The 18,805-nt window shown below is 44.7% G+C and overlaps 1 protein-coding gene across 1 annotated transcript in view; it reads right to left on the bottom strand.

Moving 5' to 3' along the window:
* RERE (arginine-glutamic acid dipeptide repeats) overlaps positions 1-12,620 on the bottom strand; it is a 164,459-nt gene extending 151,839 nt beyond the window's left edge. The window contains exon 1 of the mRNA XM_082069793.1: positions 12,289-12,620. The gene's annotated coding sequence lies outside the window, so the exon portion shown is untranslated. The remainder of the gene's footprint in view (positions 1-12,288) is intronic.
* Between the last annotated feature and the right edge of the window lie 6,185 nt (positions 12,621-18,805).

Raw genomic sequence — 18,805 nt, 5'->3', positions numbered from 1 at the left:
ACACCCCAATGGGGGAACACCCGGACTCTTCACCACCCAGTAAGAACACCCAAAAATGTAGGAGCCAGCTGGAGCTGAACTACCTGATATACAGAAACCACCCACCGCATCACTCAAATGCTTCTGGTTCTGCAGAAAAACAAAGTCAGGAGACTTACTACTGGCGACTGTGTCAATGTGAAAGCCTCCAGGCATGGAGCTTGGCTGCCACTGTAAAGTAGCAGCTCACTAAGAGGAGATTGTAAAGTATCGTGAAATTTCAGCTTCTTTGGTAGTAAGGAAAGAGTATTTTTGAAATGGATTCACTAAATGCAAGTTAGCTTCCAAATGCGACATATTTAGGGACTGGCTAAGCTAATTCCAAGAGCTACGTGAAGCTGCTTAGTCTCAGAAGCCAACAGTGACAAAAACAAGAATTAATTTCCTCGCTGCTACCCATCCACTGTACACTGCCACCCGCCAACTGATTTGCTGTAGCAGGCAGCTCCTTGTCCTGCTGAATTCAAATGTTTCCAGTCCCAGCAGAATATTCTGACAGCCTTATAAATCTCCTCTTAACCTCCCTGCTTGCCTGATCCTCAGCAGTATAAGGACTCTTTTTCCAGCATCCTGAACATTTTCAGCAGTAACTCGCGCTTGAGCACTTACATCTGGTTCAAACAAGCACCGCACTGTTGCGTGGTTTTCATACCAGCCCTTGTAACCTCTGGGTTCCTCACATCTGTCTTTCATTTGTGATATTATTACAGCTTTCCTTTCCATTTTACTAGTTTAATTTCATATACTGTTTATTTGATCTCTGGTATGATTTTGCTGCAAAGGACATCATGCTCCTTCTTATCCATCTGAGCGAGCTTCATTTGAGCTTACAGAGTTCTGCAGGTTCCCCGTTCACAAACAGATTCACCCATATAGAGGAGAAAATTGCTTATACAGTTTTTCCCCTAAATTGCAAAGGTCAACTCTCAATACTTCATAAAAATATACAGGAAAAATATACAGAAGGCTTGAGCAGTTCTCCTATAAAAACTTAAAAACAACGGCAAAAGCTTTAAGAGTGCACTGGAAGGTGAGCAGGGAGAACGAGGTATCAATATTTAATCTACTGCTAAAAATGTAGCATCAAAGCTGCATCAGGGTGGCATAACATTGCAGCTGGTTCCATTTTCATGTTCTTACATTAAGAAACCAGATTTTCCTTTTGCATTATGTATTAAATAGTACATATTTCAGAATCTCAGAAAATAATCTCTAAGCCTTGCTAAGCCTTTATAATTGAAAAAATTGCATTAGCCTTTTACAGGCTACACATGCATGAAATATTAAATTCAAAGGCAGAGCTAACACTAATTTCTTGATAGCCCCTTCTGATATATACCCCTTCTCAAACTCGCTACTTCTGGAAAATAGAGGGATCAATGTAACTAATACGGGTAACCTACATTCTTCACGTCTGAGCACAGACAGTTCTGACTTTCTAGCCAGACAAATTCCTTTACTGAGAAAATTGCCACCATGTGGCAACTAGCTGTTGTGTACATATTGCCTGTCTGTAAGAACATTAAAAAACCCCAAGTAATTATGTCTCAAAACATAGTGATGCATTCATCAGAAGTTCTGCAATAAGTCTGGTTCTGCACGTTGCTACAGACAGCAATGGTGTTTTCCCAGTTCAAAGCACAACACCAGCAACGGTCACCGCTTTCTACGTTTTCAAATTAAGCTCACATACATCTCATTACATGACCTCTAAATACAGGCACGTAACACAAAAAGTATTCCTGTAAATTCATTACGCCAGGCACATGTTTAGACTGACAACATAATGCACCCATCATTATGGGGCAGAAGGAAAGCTGGATGAAGATAAATTGGACATATTGTTAACAGAATACACTTTTGGCAGCCGAAGAGCAATTAAGATTAGAATTCTTAATCATCTCAAACATCTCCAAAATTGAGATAAGTGTATTAGCATGGGGAAGAATTAGTGGTAATGTCAAGTTTCGCAGCCATCATCAGTTTGAAACAGCAGGCTTAGCATTAGCATTGCACAACGTTGGCGTGACTCTGCTCCCATGCACTGACTCAGATCCCTCTGTGCACAGAGATCTCCTCTTCCTCCAGCCCACACAGATTCCAAGAACTACAAGGGAAGTTCTTGTCAAAAATGGGAGGGGAAAATCTTTTTTAGAAGACATCCATCGCAGAACACTGCCATACATTGCTGTGGCATCACAGAACGCTCCGCTAGCTGGTTTTACCTTATCCATTAACAAGTTACTCTACGCACAAAAATGAATCCCACAAATTACCTTTTGGAATAGCAGGTCACGTCTCTACAGTATATCTGCGCATAATCAGAAAATGTAAAAGTTTGCCATATGTCTCCTGTATTTGTTTTAACTTCTCATAGCTAAAATACAGGCAACTATAGCTGGAAGTTCTACAACCTGCCTGGTATCCATGATTAAAGCTAAACAGGTGTTTACCCAAACTGTACCAGCATTGTTTGTAAGGCGCACAGGAGGTGTTTCCACGCACAGAACGGATGTCGGTTCCGCACCCTGCTCCGGGATGGGGCAGAAAGCTCCATCAACGGCGTTCAAGCACAGCAGGACCTGCTGATGGATTCTGGTAAGAGCACAGCCCCCCCCGATTCCTCATTACTGCTGCAACGTATTTCACGGTTAACTCCAAGCAGATCTGGATGGATACAATCCCACCAAGCCCTGCATTTCAACCTGTTATTTATCTAAACGCAGGATTCCTTCAACGCCTTTCCTATATTGACTAACTGACCGATTCTGCAAGGATTTACAAGTCCATTATCATGGAAGCTATTTTCTCCAGAACCTGCTCATCAGTTCTTTATACTCATTCGTGCCCTCCCTGCTTTAAGTGGGTTTCCATTCTTTAATAAAATACGTTTCAGGTCACACCGTTAAGAGTATCATCAGAAAGTAACAGTACAGAACACTGAATAAACCACACCACAAACCTATTCTTCCACTCAATATTTCTAAACAACTAAACATCACATTAAAAAAAATGATAATAAAAGAGACCATAATTCCAAAATACATCTTGGTTTTGTCAGCTAGTGTAGATTTTAAAATTCAGATGCTTGCATTTTAGTTGTCTGCCATTACGAGCAAATTAAAGCTATGAACAAATGCTGCGTAGGCAACAAATAATTCTACTAACATGCCAACAATCACTTTAATCTCTTCCACTTAACAACTCATGAACCTTTTATGAACATAATCTTCTAGAAGGTAACTGGTAATACAAGATAATCCCAGTACAAGTTTAATTAAAAATACAAACTACATATAGCTCCATGCCTACCAACTCTTTCATGCCGAAAAATCGAGAGTGGCTGTTATTAATAGCTCTGTTAACGTGGCAAACTGAAGTGCGCAGAAACAAGGTAAAGCGGCATTCAACAGACCATTTCACGCTGGAAAGAAAACAGTTTCCACAAATTATAACTTGCCTTAGCACAAGCATTAACAACCCTGTTTTAAATAGCTGAATTGAAGTACACTTGCACAGTTATGGATCCTACTCTTTTAAAGAAAATCCAATACGAGATTATTTGTTGTTACAGGCTACAATGGAATCAATCTATTTTTTTTTTTAAAGGCAATTTTCCTTCAAAAAACATGGAATTTGAGCCACTTGGGTGTCAGATATAAGTCAACATCGATTTCATTTGAGTTTTGAATGCCACGAACCTTATTTGACTGGACATAAAATACATTTGCTATTTTTAAACATCCCTCATGTCATCACTTCGCCAGAGCCCTGTAATCCAAACTGGGGAGCTCTTTTCACCTCAAAAAGCTGATCAGAAGACAGGTCTGTAGGGTTTTGTGTCAGTGTTGGCTTGCTTCCACAAACACATTTGGCGCTCCCCAGCGCCCCCAGTCGTCATCTCCACAGCTCCTTTCCCTTCCAGACCTAGGCAGAAATATTTCAAACCCCCTGAAAGCTTTTATTTTTGCTCACCTGCACCACTTGCCCAGGACAAGCACTAACTAGTCCCACGGGGCCAGCACTGACCACCCAGACACCCCGTAGCCAGGTGCGCGTCCAGCTCCTCTGACCAAGAATAAAGTCCTGATTTTTATTCTACCATTTACATGGTGATCACCATCAAACCTGTCACCAATACCCAAGTGGCACCTGTTTCCCAAACCTGCATCAATTTCTCACCTCAAAGACTCCAGCTGTGTAACTCTGAGCTTTGTAGTTATTCAAAGTCACAAAAGGAATTCTCTTTAACATATAAAAGTAAATATATCTATAATGAACCATCTTGACACACGTAGAATAAAGTGATGTGTAGGTGAGCTGTGACATTCTTTTCGTTGAGAAGCACATTCCTCAAACCTGTAGGGTTTTGATATAATCTCCTTCTGGATTAGATTATGCCACGATGAAAGGCAGGTATGGGCTCTTTTCACAGCCAGAAAACAGCAAGAAATCCCACGCTGGAGAAAAAATAAACACGTGCACAAGCAAGCAAAATTAAACCTTGTAATCTAATGCAGATTTCTTTAAACACATCTCAGCTATGACACTTCACTGAGAACTAAATGCATAGCAAATATTTTTGCCTCCTACAAGACAGCATCAAATATAAGACACAGCTAAATTAGGTACCACTCCAGAGGAACACGGGTTTCCTCAAGATCAACAAAAAAGCAAGACTACACAATGCCTTTCTTTTCAGGAATATACTCAATCATAATGGACAAATGTAATTCAGTTTCTCATGGGATTGAGAAGGGTGCTATTGCTCCTAGGAAGTTCTTACACATTTTGAAACGAGCTCCTTTGGATGTTGCACTGTCCCAGCATCCATCAGCTCCCCCTCTTCAATGGTTTGATGCATTTCATTACTCAGTGCCACCCCCAAACATCAGACATTCTGCACACCCTTTCGGCAGCCTCTCACTCATGTGAACATTTCCAACACAAGCTCCTTCAGTGTTCAGTCCCCACAGTAGTAGAGGTTTACTTTGATAGCAGTGATTTAAAAAAATCATACTGCGCTATAGAGACAACACTTACAGCCCACCCCGACAGCCAATCTATCTACAGCCCAAATTCATAGCTAATCAAGTCACTAGAGCAAGCGTATCAGCCGCGTACCATGCTCTGCTGGTTCCTTCTGACAAACACTTAGCGTCTGCAGTCTTCTGAAACACAAGATATTTTTCCACAGCTACAAAAGTCAGATTGTGCTAAGGATGGCTGGCCCCTAAAGTCCTATTTCTGCAAGTAGGAACTGATGACCTGAGAACTGTTAACATCAAGCAACTAAGCAGGCAACAGCCTCAAAGGGATGTGTAAGTGATGCTACCCAAATAGGTTCTTCCCACATAAAAATCCACTGCTTTCAGAATTGGAAATACTTTTTAATTGCTAAGGCATTTGTCTGAAGTTAAACATTGAAGACAGGGGCTCTGCTGCTACAGTGAAGTGGTGCTTTTAAGGTACCTTTTAAGAAGAAGAAACCCAGGAACAGCACTGACTGGGTGCAGAGGACTAAAAGGAGCCTTTCCCAGAGCAGTTCTCCAGGCAGCACTAAGTCAGGTCTCTCCAACACAGGCAAAGCTTAAGCCACAAGCACACAGCACTGGTGGGTAGACGGGGCCGCCCCGGGGTGGCGGGTAGACAGGGCCGCCCCCGGCTGGAGGGTAGATCATGATGTGTATCACATACATGATGTGTATGACTAAGATAACACACATTTTCAGATTGGCAAACAGATTTGAAAAGTTAGCATTTTCATCTTGCTTAACATCTATAAAACTTCCTGATGGCAGTGACAAGTATCATCACACCTACTCCATAAGCAGAACACCACTGCAACCAGCAGTTCAGCTCAAGGTCACACACAAAGTTGGAACACAATCCAAATATTGCGATACCAATGACATCTGAATTCTTGTTCTGAATTACCAACAGGCAACCTTTCCAGCCTCTCTTCTTGTCTGCGTGTAGCACGACTCTTTATCATCTTCAGGAATTAAATATGTGACCTAATTGAAATATCTTTGGCATTCAATCTATGAAACATGTTTAATTTCAAACAGAATGTTATAAACATTAATACATTAATAATCCCTCCCAGCCTTTGTGTCTATTCAAGAAGATCTAACACATGCATTTGGGCCTCAGAAAAGTCCCAGCAAGGAAAAATGTGAATATAACTTATCAGGACTCAGAAGACTTCACTAAACATATACTGAAGTAATTACTTTCCACATGTTACTAAACTTGTACTTTGGGACAAAAGCTATGGAAGGAGTTGTTTGATGAATAATTAGTGCAGAGAAGAGAATGGGGCTCTCGTTAATTGAAGCAAGCCTGCGCGGAGGGGAGTGACAGACAATGAGAATCCGAGTGGAGCCAGCTACATTTTTCATGTATTACAGACATGGGAAGAGAAGGATGCAGCTAGAGAATAAAATTCAACAATAAAAGGCCAAGTCTATTCAACATGAAGAGAAGCAGGAAATGCGAATGAATGACTTTTTCCAACCAGAAGAATATTTACAAATAAAATGCATTAGGAATTGAACAGGCAGCTGAAACCAGTCAATGGCTCTTACTGGCCAGGCATTTGACTCACAGAAATCCGTAAATGTACAGATACCTTTAAGTTCATTCTATCATTGAGTGAAGTTTCTCATCTTAAGGGTTTGCGTTAGAAGGCAAGTAGCATAATTCAGTGGCCTAAGGAGCAGTTAGAGGCAGGTCTATTAAGTTTCACAAAAATGAATGACCTTGGAGACACAAATTAGATTTCCTGCATCTCATTCCCAGTTTGTAAAACCGAGGATTAAGTGTTGAAGTGTCCCGCACTGACCTCATTAGAAGATCTCTACTGGAAACATCGCATTCCTTCTTATACAAGATGTACCATCCTGGCACAGAGATAGCAGGTGCCAGAAGAACACAGAACTATTGTTCAACTGTGCATTTTGTTCACCTAAAGAACCTGCGGTCTTTCCCATTTTTAAGTTTACTAAGATCAAGGAGCAAGCCCAAGCTTTCTTTGCAGAATCCTGTCAGATACTGGGCCTTAACCAGGTACATCTGAAGCAACTACATGTACGTTCATATTTCTACTTCCATACTTAGAAGTTTCTTTCAAACTCTTAGTTCAGACTTCAGTTCTAGATCCCCCACCCTCCCGAACTCCGTTCTCCTCTCATTTCACGCCAGTAACTGCTGGTGCATAATCATTTCAAACAAACCTGCCTCGCCAGTCATCTCAGCAATAACCAACATGCCTGAAAGTTCTGCAAACTAGCAGATGGACAGGAAAAAACTCCTAATTAATTACAGCCCCACTGGCGTACGGCCGGACAGGAACCAGCATTTTACGTTTTGCTGGCAGCCAGCTCGGCCGTAGGCACATCCAAGTGTTATGAAGGTCAAAGGAAAACGTAGCTGACAACAGGGATGGAGGGGACAAACCTCAGGATTCACAGCATGATAACATTTTAATATAGACAAGTAGATGAAATACACAGATTAACTAAGACCTCAAAATGAAGGAGCACTCATTTTCTTCCACTCACCTCAAATCTTAGAACACTGAACTAGCCTCTCATTCCTGTTCCAAAGAACAAAAGCCAACCTACGTGTTCAAAGATAAATCATCAAAATTTACCTTTTAATCTCTCAAATTTATGCAATACCCAAGCTGATCACCTTTTCAGAGATGCCAAATACAAACGCAATCCTTTACGCCTAGAACCCCAATAACACCATCAGCTCAGACACAGTGCATTTCCCACACACATTTCTAAGAACTTCACAAAACAAGGTGAACATTCTGCCCATCAGGCATAGAGGGAAAACTGATGTCTGTATCCAAGCTAGCTTCACTTTTCTCTAGGTCAGTGTACTATTCTGGATGCTCAGAGAACTAAACAGACATTAAGATTAAAAAAACCCCAAACAAACACCACCTCTTGAGACAGGAATAGTCAGCTAATATTTCGATCTGTTTTGGTTTTTTGTTCAGTCACTAACAGCGATTCCTTGCCCCAGTAGACTCCTAAATCAAAAGCAGGCAGCGCAGTATTCATATCTTGTTTGCTCCTTTGTTCATACATCAGCCTCTCTGAAAAGAGCAGTTGGGCACAGCTACCAACTCCATAAAAGCTCGTGTGAAATGCTGCTGGTGAACCGAACCAAGAGCACAAAGCTGCTCCCTCACACCTCCTATCACTCCACAAAGTGCCTGGATTTTCTTCCTAACAACTTGCTGGAAAAGCCATTTCCAAACTGCATCTAATCACACTCGCCGGCCCCCCATTGCTCCCACCCCAGCAGTGCCAACCCCCCACACCTCCCCATTTCCCTCTTGCAATAAACCAACTTTACATCAGTACAAGCTTCACTTCAAGCAGCTTTAAAAAAAGCACACTAAATAAACAGGTCTCCAACCAATAGGGGTTTTGTTCTGTTCTAGTTCCAAGACAGGTCTTTTTTTTTTTTAAATATGCCATCTTTTAAGCCTATTGACTTAAACTGAAGCTCTGAGCTAAAACCAGATACCATGCATCCCTTTAAGTCAAGCAGGATGATTTGTTTAGACTTCACACAAATGAAACAACTGCAATATATTTCCATAGCAAAACCAGAGTGAAAAATAGCTGAACCTTAAAAATAGTTAGTCTAGCCAGGATCCCATCCTGGAAAAAATACAACCTGTACTCATTAGAAAGTTCGAGAGGTTTGGGTTTTTTAAACCTTTAACTCCAACCCCGACCACCCCTTTTAAATTTACATAGTTGCTCACTCATGTCATTCCAGGCCTACGTACTAACTGTCTGGCAATTGTCATTATTTTTTAAACTAGAAATTAACTATAATTCAAGCACTGTATTCATATGCCAACGACACAGAGCCAACACCTTACTGAGGCTTAGTGTCCTTAAATATGGCACGTAATGAAATCAAAGCTACCCTCAGGCAACCTTAATGTACAAACAGCTCTGCTGAGAGGATCACACGGGTTCTGCTGAGCTGTTATACAGCCCCTAACACGCACTTGCAAAATTCTATATGCTCATTGCACACTTTTTTCCTCCCACTCCCCGAAGTGAAATAACTTCTTTATGGGCAAAACAACTACCCAGTATGGATGGAACAGAAAGATGCATTTTGTAGCTAAGAGAGTAAATTAGCAAACACCGTGTTATTTAAAAAAAAAAAAGTCAATTATTAAACTGTAACATCAGAATGTCATTTTTCTCACCCAAGCTGTAATCAGCGTTGAAAATTACACACACTATCTCTTCACACTTGAGAATGTTGGTGATTATTGGCCTTTTGCTGCAGCGGAGCTGAATCTATACCCACAACTTCTGCACGCATACAAAACCCCCGCTAAGGCAAAACCAACCCCTGAATGCAAATAAATCACTGTTTGTTAATCCAGCTACGTAATTACAGTTGAAGACAGGTCTGGCTCTCCCAGCTCTTTCTGCCTGAGAAATGCTTCCCATTTTGCACGGGGATAGCGAGAGCTTTGTCCAGATGGAGAGTCACCCCACCATCACTCCACAGTACAAATTCACATGCCAAAGGAATCACAAAGCCACAGAGAGGCAGCAGAAGTGTTGCTCTGTACCCCTCGGTGAACTCAATCGCAGCATTCATGCAGACAATAGCCTACAAGAATGTCAAAATTACCACTAGCCACACCAAAGCTATATCAGGGGCAGAAAAATATTTTAAAAGCATCCTCAATCCAGAGGCAATCGCCACATTTTATGCAGGTAAGGAAACTGAAGTCATTTACCCCCATTATACACTGAAATCAGCTAAAGACTCCAAAACAAAACTTAAGAGGCCTCACGGTTTGACTGTGACAGTCCCGGCTGCCTCTTTCCCAAAGGATCTGGCACACCGGCATCTTTCCCTCAACACCCCCATGTTATTTGTACTCCCTCCCGTATACCCCAGGATCACCAGCTTTGGAACTATCAGCAAGCTGGGCTGTTCCCATCGCCCACTAACCCAAACTAGAGCAGCTCAAGCCCCTGCACAGTTTCAGCACAAGCCATAGCAGGAGCTGGACTCGGTCCTTATGGGTCCCCTCCAACTCCAGATATGCTAAGACTCCACAACCGTGGGGGTTTTTGTTTGCTTGTTTGTTTTTACAGATGCTGCTGTAAAGACCAGAAACTTTAAACAATCATCAAGAAAGGAAGCCACACATGCACCAAAATCAACTTCAAACCTCTGCACGCTTCCTTTTACTTTTGTCACTCAATGCATTTCTCTGAAGAATTCTCCCCAGACAGCAGTTTTCCCCGCACACCCTCCAGACCAAACACCCCAAAGCTAAGACAGAGATTTGAAGTGGGGTAATTCTGATTTCAAGCCAGCTGGGGGTTTCAGCAGGGGGGAGAAGGTAGAACATGAAGCAAAGTTGCGAGGGGTTCACCGGAGTGAACTTCCCCGGCTCACCTCGTGTGCTCCCTCTCGCTTTACATCTTCACTCCCAGCCAGACAGAGCAGCACCGGCAGGGGAGGAGGAAAGAACACGCACAATGTTTTGGCGCCCTTTAGCTTCCGATTCACTGTTTTGCTTTTTTTTTTCTGCAAGGTTACCAAAAGGCCATTCTGGGGAAGGAGGAAAGAGGCAGAAAATGATGCCTGTTCTCTACCCTTTCACTTCTGGAAAGAAACAGACACGGTGTTTGAGAGCACGGTCCCAAACGCAGCAGAGTGTACGGCCAAGAACAATGAGCTCCCAGCCTGGGCATTGTGTGCATCCACCTCCACTTCCCTCCAGACCTCAGCAACCAACACAACAAACCTCCAAAATCGCTCTTCATCCAAACCAGGTCACTGAAATCAACCCCCCGTTCATAGTTCATGGTGCAAACTCAAGGAAGAAAAACCAAGATAACATGTATTTACTAGAAGTGCCTTTATTATTACAGAAAGGCTTCCACCCCTCTTAGCCACCATGGATTTCCCAGTTCTAAGGCAGCAGTGTACAAAAAAAAAACCAAAACGTTTGGCTCGTAACACTAGAATTACAACGAAAATATTATACATTGCACATCAATCGGAAATTTGGCACGTGCCTTTCACAACCAACAGCTATCTATTTTGACACTGTGTTCATTTTTATCTGGTTAAAATCCATATTTAAGAACAGGCATACTCTTTGAATTATGTCGCTTCACATTTGTTCCAAGAAAACATTTTTACTAAATACTAACAGTAAGAACTAGCGTCTGAGGCTCCTTATTTCATTTACATTGATACAGAGGCAAAACAATATCTTTGATTTCAATAACTGTTCAACGTAACTCAGGAGTAAACAGACATCAGGCTGCTGACTGCATAAAAACCTTCTGAGCCTCTAATCTCCACCAACGTTACTGCTTCGAGGAAAAACTCAGCATAAGAAGTCAGTAAATCAAAATAACTGCAACCAGTGTGTAAAAATAAATCCAAGGGAAGAGACACTTCAACAATGAATCACATTGTTTTCTTCCCAGCAATTTCTTGAACAGCCAGTTTCAGCAATAAAGCCTCTAACGTTGTCTACCTCCTACTACTTTTCTGATGCTGGTCATCTTCACGGTTTAGAAAGAGAAATGGGAGGGGGGAAAAAGGGAAAAAAACCCAACACAAACCTCCTATGCTACTGAAAACGTTATGATTCAACTCATTTGCATAAAATCTTCATTTCACAATTGAAACATAATGAAAATAAGTCTTTCTTTCAAACGCCTAAAGCCGATTTCCTCCGTGTGTCCATTGAAGTGAAATATTTCCCCGATCCCACGTTTATTTAAAAGGTCAACAAGTTAAAAAAAAAAAAAACCCTCTCCCCGAGAACCCCCTCCTCTGTGGAGCGTTACACAGACACCACGCTCTCCAGGAAAAAATAAATGAATAAAAATTAAAAAAAAAAAAAAAATAAAGAAAAGGCAAACAAACAGACAGAGACAAAAAGCAGCCCCAGCCCCCCGCCCCCCCCCGCGGCAGCAACACCACCAAGTCCGGAGCCACTTTCCCGGCCCCGCCCGCAGCGCCGGCCCCCCCGCCCCAGCCCGGCCATTCTTCCCGGGGCCCCCCCCGCCCCTTGTCTCCCGCACTAATTAACACCGACAAACACATCAATAAATCCACCCACACACGGAGGGAAGGGCCTCACCCCCCCCACACACACACACCCCCCACAACAAAACCCCCGGCAAGTTTCCCCCCCGCCCCGCGCCCACCTACCTCCGCCGTTCGCTACACCATCCACGGCGGCTCCGTCGCGCTGCCGGGACAAAGCGGCGGCGGGAGCGGGGGGAGCGGGAGGAGGCGGCGGAGCGGGAGCGGTTCCCCCCTCTTGGCCGGGCGGCGGCGGCGAGCGGCGGGGTCCCCGCGCGGTACCTCAGCAGCGGCAGCTCAGGGGCATCTTAACGGGGAGACAACGAGCGGGGCGGCGACCGGGGCGGGGGAGCGCGGGGAGGGGGGAGGAGGAGGAGGAAGAGGAGGGGCGGCGGCGGGCTGGGGGTCCAGGCAGCGAGCGCTGCCTCCGCCTGCCTTCCTGCCTTCCTTCCCTCACGCACGCACGCACCGACCGGGCACCCAGCAACGCAGCCAGGCCGGAGCCACATGCCAGTATCCGGCTTCCCTATTGGAAGAGGGAGGGCACCCCGTGACCCGGCAGGAGGCCGGAACCAATCGGCGAAGTGGATGGAAGTGATTTAAAAGAATAGGGGGAAGGCGGAGGGGGGGCCTGGGCCGCCGCCGGGGAAGGGGCGCTGGGCCCGGGGCACAAAGGCGGCCGGTTCCCGCTCCGGGTGTTCCGCAGCCACCCGGCGTGCGCGGGCGAGACCCCGGACACACACAGACACCTGCGCCCCGGGCTGGTTTAACGACTGAATGTCAAAAGCATCGGGGGGCATTGGGTTTATGGCGCCATCCCCCGCTGCTGTGAGAGAAAATAACAGGGAGCGGGAGCCCCGTGATGAGAGGAAACGGCCTCAAGTTGCGCCAGGGGAGGTTGAGGTTGGATTTAGGAACAATTTCTTCCCCAAAGGGCTGTGGGGCACTGGAACAGGCTGCCCAGGGCAGTGCTGGAGTCACCATCCCTGGAGGGCTGGATGAGGTTCTCGGGGACACGGGGCAGTGCTGGGGTGGGTTAGTGGATGCACTCGATCTTGAGGGGCTTTTGCAACCAAAATGATTCCTTAATTCTCCCAGCACGGCCCATCCCAGGCCCTGGTAGCAGGAGATGCACAAGCCCTGGTGCAAAGGCAGAGCATTCCTGGTGTTGCTCCGCTTCGCTCCTTCGCCACCTCGCACCCTTCCACCGTACGCCTGCAACGTGCGTTCTGCTCACAAGTGTTTCCCGTGAGCTGTCCTCGTTAATAACTAAACAGTTATCAGCGTTACAAATAAATGCGTTTGAAGTGCATTCAGTGGGAGACAAAGCACAACATTGTACGGCTCTTGTCAGAAGCTTTTGGCCGCGCCGCGGCTCCAGGCCATTAGACCTCTCAGGTCCACGCTCCATATTAGTCACATTAAGCCACAGCCTCGCACAAAAAGTTAAGGACATACATAAGTGCATTGCCAGGTAAAAAGCTGACGCTGCTTCTTATTGTTCCGTGTGGTGAGGAAGTTGTCATAACAGCAGAATTCCAAATTAATGAGTAGTGATTAATAAAATATTCGGTCACTTGGAGATTTTTAAGCTGCTTCATCTCTGAGCTATCACACAGTTAGAAAAGAGACCACGAAGGTACCAGTGCTGAAAATAGAGCAAACACGTTATTTAACATTAACCTCACCTTTCATCCGCAGAACACAGGCCAGCAAAATAAATCACATGGCTGTGAAGAAATTCACACATTCTTCCCGGGGATCTGAGAAATTTCACGTGGAATTACATCTTGTGTTTGAGAAGGCACTAGGATACGTCAGGACAGATTTTGCCCTCAATTACACTCGTGTAACCCCGACTGTTTGCTGTCTGTGTAAACTGTCTCCATGGCTGATTCGAGTAGTATCGCAGGAGATAAGTTTGAGGCTGTTAACGTTATTGCCTTCAGCAGAGGGGAGTGGGGACAGTTTCACTGAAGAGAAAGGCACGCACAAGGAGATTTGAGGTCCGTACATCAGAGGAATTTAGTTCTTTGCTCTGAACGTACAGGACAAATTTATCCCCAGCATAACTTCAGGGACATCACCGCCAGAGGTTGAGACACGGAGCTGATTGTGTTCTAATAACTAATTTAGATAAGCGTCTGAAAACGCACATCAGTTAAATGTCTGACACAGCCATTTTGGAGGCTACGTTTAAGCTGCCCTTGATAGAGTCTGATTCCATCTCTCCTATTTTCTCTGCTAATTACAATTTCATGTTCCTCGGTCTCCGGATGTACGCATTAAAAACGGTACAAATTGCCACAACGGCGGGTTTGCCTTCAGCTCTCCGCAGTCCCTCTCTCCGTGATGGGAAAATTCTCCACGGCAGCTTCTCTCTCCCCGTCTTTCCTCTTCTACAAACCTCCTGGTGCTCACGTCACCACACGAGGATTATAAGCACTAACGCGCAACATCGCGATGTCGTCTTCTGTTGTTAAACAAAAATAAGCACGTTCGGGGGAATTTCCTCCTTTATTGTACAACAGAACATCTGTGTGCCCCCTGGAATTCACACAAGTTGAACTGCAAAGCAGGTGATTACTCACAGCCGGTTATAGCAGGCATACCCACAGCTTCGTATCACGCACAAGTGATCCAATTATAAGTTTGCTGCTTAACTAGAGGATTGTTGCAGGAATAGCACTTGAAGCTGCTTTTTTTCTTCTTCTTTTTTAATGTGGCCTGCCCTGTGGACAGCAATAAACAAAACCACCGAGCTTGTCCTCTAATCTTCTACCAGCTAAAGTAGTGCAAGGTTTAGTTAACACCAGAAAGATCAAGGAAGACCCGAATGCCGCAGAGAGATCGTTGCTCCTCTGTCCGGTGGCTGCAGAATTTCATGGTTCACATCCCAGTGGAGAGAGATTAATGGTGAAAGGACTGGGCACGTTCTACACACCAAATATGTTATGTACGTATAGGTTGTCTGTAAGAGATACTAGCAGGTCTCTAACAAGGCACTTTCTGACATCCTTGCAACGTTTCCTGCATCTGTCCCCAGCGCTCCTGGGAGGTGTAAAATTGCCGATGCAGGGAAAGGCTAATTGGCCGAATCTACAAAGGGACTTAAATTCCAACATGCCACATAAGGTATCTGCACACAAAATGTTAATCCTCAAAATCCTGTTCCTTACCCCTGGATACTTCCACAGATCTGATGCAGCAACATTTCTGCTGAGTATCCTGGGTCTGAAATGCTGTTTCTGCGGTTGGAAACACCTCTGGCTCGACCAGAGTCGGGGTCACACCAGCGCTCACAAACCCCCGGCACATCTCTTCTTTTAATAACTGTCACTTTGCCAACTGAATGAAACAAAAACCTATGAGAATAAACCTAACTAGGAACTATGAAGTAAAAAAACCACCAATATCAATAATTCTGTGAACACCATTTCAACCCAACTAGTCAAAATAAGGGAGTTGGTTTTTCTTTTTTTAATTCTACGGTCATGAAATTCCAGACCAGTCCTTGCCATGACAGATGAGCCAGGTCCTAACCTCAGCAATGCAGTAAAACCTCAGCTCTAATGAAACAGGCAAATGTCAATACAGCGATTAGCTTGGAAGATAATGTTCTGAGAGGCTTTCACAGATGACCTAACTCCACTCACAGAAAAGGATTATATTCTTTCTTTCCCTTTGTAATATCTGAATACCAACACTTTAGTTGAAAACTATTTGCTTGGGGGGGCGGGGGGGTATGTTTTGTTTGTTTGTTTTATTGTAGAAATCTCAGAAATTTAAAATCTCAGTTTCACACGTATTAGAAGAGAAGTTTTGGGGAGTCTCACACCACTTGAAGGACAAGGCGCTGGATGATTGTGAACTCATCCTAGACACAGTTATTTCTATTTAAAACTGGCTGCATGGGTCACAGTGAAAGGAGAAGTAATGTAAATAAGACTTCAATCGATTTGAGTGTATTCACACCCGTTCGAGTGCACAGGAATCAGTGGCTCAACAGAATCTTTTCAAAAGAATTATGTTATTTGTTGATCTGCTGCAACTCTGAGAAGCTGGAGGGACAAGTCACCGATGGGACAGGCTGAAGTGACGAGTTTCTGGGTGCCAGCTGCCCCGGGTGGCCGTGGCACAGACGTTGGTGCAGGGCCACGGAAAGGGAAGAAGCTGCTGGTCGTTCCTCCTGGATGGAGACACGTCCGCGGTGGAGGTGACAGCGGCAGCGGCTCACGGTGTGTTCACACCCAGCAAATCTTCCAGATTCTTTCACATCAGGCTCCCAAGGCAGCTCTGGATACATCTGTGATCTAAAAAAGCATCTTGTCTGTGTCCTTGCACGTGGTTCAGTCATTATGTCTTTGCTCTGAAGTTCTGAAGACATTGATAGCATACATGACCCTGAAATTTCTGTGTTTAATATTCTAAAACAACCCAGAAATGTAAAATGTTATAAACTGGTTTCCTCAGGAAAAGAAAATCTTTTTATCTTGTAGAGGTTTTCCATTTCCCCGACTCAGACCATTTCCTAGTGGGTTCTGCATCATGAATATTAGCAGAGGTTGGCTCACCACAGTGTCTAGTGAGACTCATTTATCAAAGCCCAGGATGTGCACCATGCAAAGAGAAAAGAAAAAACCCAATCCCATTGAAAATGAACAAAAAATTTCAGCCCTAACAATCGTTCCTCTCATTTCTGTGCACTTGGGCACGTTCCAGCGCATGCAGCGAGGAGACTAAACGGCCATCTGCAGAACACGGAACGTATCTAACGAGAGATTTGTACACCTTGAAAGTCACCGGCGCTGGAGCTTCAAATGACTGATGACAGTCTTGCCTCATGAGCGGGATTAATCGCATTGCCCCTCGGTGCTTATTTCTGGATCCCCTGTATAAGTCACAAGGCAATTCATTCTCTGATTTGCATAAGCGATAATAACTTGTAAGTCCAGAAAATATAACAAACTTACTTTCAGCTTTTGGGTAGTAATAACATCACAAACGGAGAGTAGCCCTCTTAAGCAGAATACTGTAAAAAGGACCCTGAGCACCGGGGATATTTGTGTTTCTGTTGTGTATAATGGTACCTTTTGAGGTGAGAGTATCAAAGCCGGGGGCTGAGCAGCAGCACCCCCTGGACATCAAGTAGTAACTGAGTCTGTTCAAAGGTTTGCTCTGGTAATTTCTGAGCCATCCTCTATGGCTAATGTGGAACACCTCACCTCGTCTGCGCACTTGCATTTCCACTACAAATTCACTGCCTCGCCTTTAGTGCAGAAAGTAGTAAATGGATTTACAAGCTTCTCGTCCTCAGCGACTGACTTCGCTTTAAACTGTTATAAATGGCCAAAGCGCTCAAGGGAGAGAGACGGGGATGGATTTCAGATTTGCATTTCTGTCCTTCCCTCTGCAAACCTGCTCCTCCAGGAGGAGGTTTCTGGCTCCCACCTCCCCCTTGTAGCTGCTCCTTTCCGGGTGTTACAACACTCGTACCTTTGATGACACATTTGAATGTACTTTTTTAAAAGGAAAGAAAATACAGTGACAGAAATGGCAAAATTTCCATTTCAAGCACCATCTCTTTTCCCCCCTCAGCACTTGTTATCTTCAAAGCACTGTACAAAATCCACTGATGAATTTTCTCTCCACCTCACCAGAAAGTGTCACCCACCCCATGGGAGAGCTGAGACGAGCCAGCAACAGAGACAGGGAGCAACACACCGAGCTCTCGGAACCGCTCCAGACCTCTTCTTAACACCCTCATCCTCAACAGTGGGCAAGAGGATTCTAGTTTTTGCAAAGTAATAGACGTATGATTTTATAGCCTACACGGAAGCCATGAGATGCACCTTTCAATCACTGTTCATTGCAAATATCCCTTCAAACAATGTTTGTGAAAGCATTTTTTTTCCCCCTCAAAACGCTAAAACAAAACATACCACCCTGCAAATAATGTGTTGAGATCAAATCAGTTTGCAAGCAGCTCCGGGTGGGCAGGAGTGATCTTTGCCATCGTCACTGCTGGCAGGAGGTTGATGTGTCTCAAGTGTCTGATGGGGAAGCAGCCACTACTGGAAAAAGAAAGGAAAAAGCCCTTTGTGGACGGCACAGATGATGCTTGGGGCAGTTCTGGTCCTTGCAAAGAAACCACAGATTCTGCTTCTGGAATGCACCAGTGCAGGTGCTTTCCCAGCTCAGTTTCTGGGGGAATGCTGCACCCCTCTGCCCATCACAGAGCTCCCTCGGTCTCAAATTACTCTCAGGACGGCTGGGTTAAGCTCATACAGCTCACTACACCGATAGGATTGCAGGTTGCTGACAGGCAGCATCAGCGCGGAGAGCTGCTGAACCAGAGCTGAACTCGGCCACGGGCGCAGCGGGGAGGGGACACCCGCGGTGCCCCCGCTGCGGACACCCGTGTCAGCAAAGCGTCATTGTCCCCGGCCTTTGCCCAAGGCTTTTATTTTGCAGAACTGGTTTGTGTTTCTGTTCTCTCCTGTAACTTAAGCCCGTAACCGCCACCCTGGATGATTAAATGTACGGGTTTCTAGACAGAGCTAAGCCTCCGCATTGTGTTATAGACAGGAGATGTCACCACATGCACACTTCAAGTGTGGCACAAGGCTGGGCCTTGTGATTG

The sequence above is a fragment of the Streptopelia decaocto genome (genome assembly GCF_964273445.1).
Source record: "Streptopelia decaocto genome assembly, chromosome: 20".
Lineage (NCBI taxonomy): Eukaryota > Metazoa > Chordata > Aves > Columbiformes > Columbidae > Streptopelia > Streptopelia decaocto.
This window is presented reverse-complemented; position numbering and strand designations above follow the sequence as displayed.